At 37.1% G+C, this 2,336-nt stretch overlaps 1 long non-coding RNA gene across 1 annotated transcript; it reads left to right on the top strand.

Moving 5' to 3' along the window:
• Nucleotides 1–522: 522 nt before the first annotated feature.
• On the top strand, nucleotides 523–1,851 carry LOC145421385 (uncharacterized). Its single transcript, XR_013902727.1, has 2 exons — nucleotides 523–613; nucleotides 1,213–1,851. It is a non-coding gene; the product is annotated as an uncharacterized LOC145421385 (long non-coding RNA).
• The last annotated feature ends 485 nt before the right edge of the window (nucleotides 1,852–2,336 follow it).

Here is a 2,336-nt window from a genome sequence, read left to right on the forward strand (position 1 = left end):
CAGATAAAATGCAGCATTCCAGTGCATCCCAACCTTGCCTTTACAGTCAAGGTTTGTGACGGAGCTGAGTTTTTCTCTGACAGTCTGCTGAAAGTGTTTGCAAAGTGATCGGGGGAACAGGGCACAAAGCTAAAGGATGTAGCTGCCATAATGACAGTAAGAACTTTAAAATTCTTTAACTACAAAGTGTATATGTATTGCATTAGGTCAGTAAAAGATTTTTATGCTACATCCATTGAAACAGTCAACTATTACCTGTGAGTAATGATTCCACTAAAAGGATGCCATAATTTTCGTCATGCATTTACTGGCCCACTGAGAAAAAATTATCTTTTTTTAAAAATAAATGTTCTGGAAACTATATATCCATAAAGTTGATGTCAAACAGGAACTTTTGATATTGCTTTGTAGATGCTGGTGTTGCATGTTGACTGGTTTAAAAAGTCAAGAGTTTTTGTCTGGGATCATTTTCTTCTGTGCTACTGAAAAGTTCACAAATCTCTGTTTTCTTTGTTATAATAGTCAAGGATGACATTAATGCTCAGAGTCCCTCATCAAAGTGCTCCGCATCTGTGTGAAAGACAATTGCAACATCTTGGTGCAGGAGTTCATGGTGAGTGTTTTATGAGTAGATTGTGGCTTTGCAACATTTAAAAATGCATTTAGTTATCCACTTGATCCTCATTGGACTGGTTAGGACCAGTAGTCCTCTTTAATAATTTGAAGTTCACATGAGGCCTGGTAGTGAACTCAGCCGCCGGCCCTTGAGGCCCCATCCCCACCCCTGTATTAGGGGTCACATCAGTGTGAAAAAACTTTAAATTTGTCATTCTAATGAACAAAGGAAAATCCCACCAATATTTATATTAGCTTTTGTTTGAAAAAAAAAAAAGACCAACTGACCAACAGCTAACCAAATTGTGGGGCTGAAAGTCTAAATTCTAACATCTTCTGAGTGACATAACCTGGATTTCTGATGGGCCGGTGTCTTTCTAACAAAAACTAATGTAAAGCATTTGAAATTATTATGTTTTTCACTCTGTCTTAGAAACTCTGTTAGACCATGAATGGCAGCATGGCAGGCCACTCTTTGGCTATAGCTATTTACTATGTTGCTTGCATTGGTTTAAATTACTCTAACATTAGAACTGGTAGATTCAAAAGAGATGAGTTTAAAAGGGAATCTTAAAGAAATGTTTTGTGTTTAACCAGGACTTGACTGAGGCCACTGCACAGATTGAGAAAACCACAATGAACATCTGTCTCCAGAGGATGCGGCAGGCAATGACTTTTCTGATGTTGTTCTTCAAGATCTGGATAACGTGACCTTTGCAGTAGCCATGCTGTTTGGACCTTTTTTATTCCTTCAACATGAGTTACCCATCACAACTCTGCTACACTTTTGAGGTGATTCAATGGGTGGTAATGGAGTTGGATGCAACTCAGCTCTCAAGAAAAGCTCACAACTAAGACAAAACTGCTCCTGCAAGGAAAGCTCACTGTTATGCATGTGAGGTGACCAGCTCTAGGTGAGAGGACATTTAAATCTCACACTTGTTCTGCTGCATTTTTGAAGCTCAATTCCAGGAACGGATCGCAGGGTTCATTTTTATATACTCTGCAACTGCCATGAGGACGAGCCGTTTTTTGTTGTTGTTTGTTTTTCCTTTTGCTCTGTAAAAGTTCTGTTTGTCTGTTTGGCAGCATTTTTAAATTTCTCTTTGTATTTTTTCTTTCTTTTACTAGTGAAGAGATGTAGCGTGAACAGTTATACAGTCTAAATATCCCATATGGGTCGTGTGAAATGGTATTTTCAGTTTCATTCAGTTGAAGTAAAGAACGTTGAATATTTCTAAGTGTGCTGTTTTGAACCAAGATGTAACAGTATGATCAGTGCTGTAATTTCTGACAGTCACTGTATCAATGTTATTTTTGCGTCTCTTGAATAAAGGTTTTGACCTGCAAGTGCTAATTTCTTTAGTTATTGGGGTAAAATGGGTAGTGTTAATAGGAAGGTGTTTGCCAATTCAGTAACCTAATTTAATGTTAATGGAAACTAACATTACCTCAAATTGTTTAGTCATAATTGTTGTTTAACTGAATCTTGACGTCAGAGGCCTTAAATAGAATGTTTTGATTTGTTCTTTCCCAACATTTTTCAAAAGAAACAGTCTAATTTCTTTGCTGTGATTGATTCCAGAGAACACGGAAGAACTGACATTATTTAACTGTTGATTTATATAGATTCAGTAGAGGAGTAATGTCAGTTTAATTCTTTACCTACTGCAGTGAAATTAGACATTTTGTTTTGAAAGGTTACTGGTGGATGCCAGCAA

This window comes from Astatotilapia calliptera, chromosome 17, assembly GCF_964374335.1.
Source record: "Astatotilapia calliptera chromosome 17, fAstCal68.1, whole genome shotgun sequence".
NCBI classification, from domain to species: Eukaryota; Metazoa; Chordata; class Actinopteri; order Cichliformes; family Cichlidae; genus Astatotilapia; species Astatotilapia calliptera.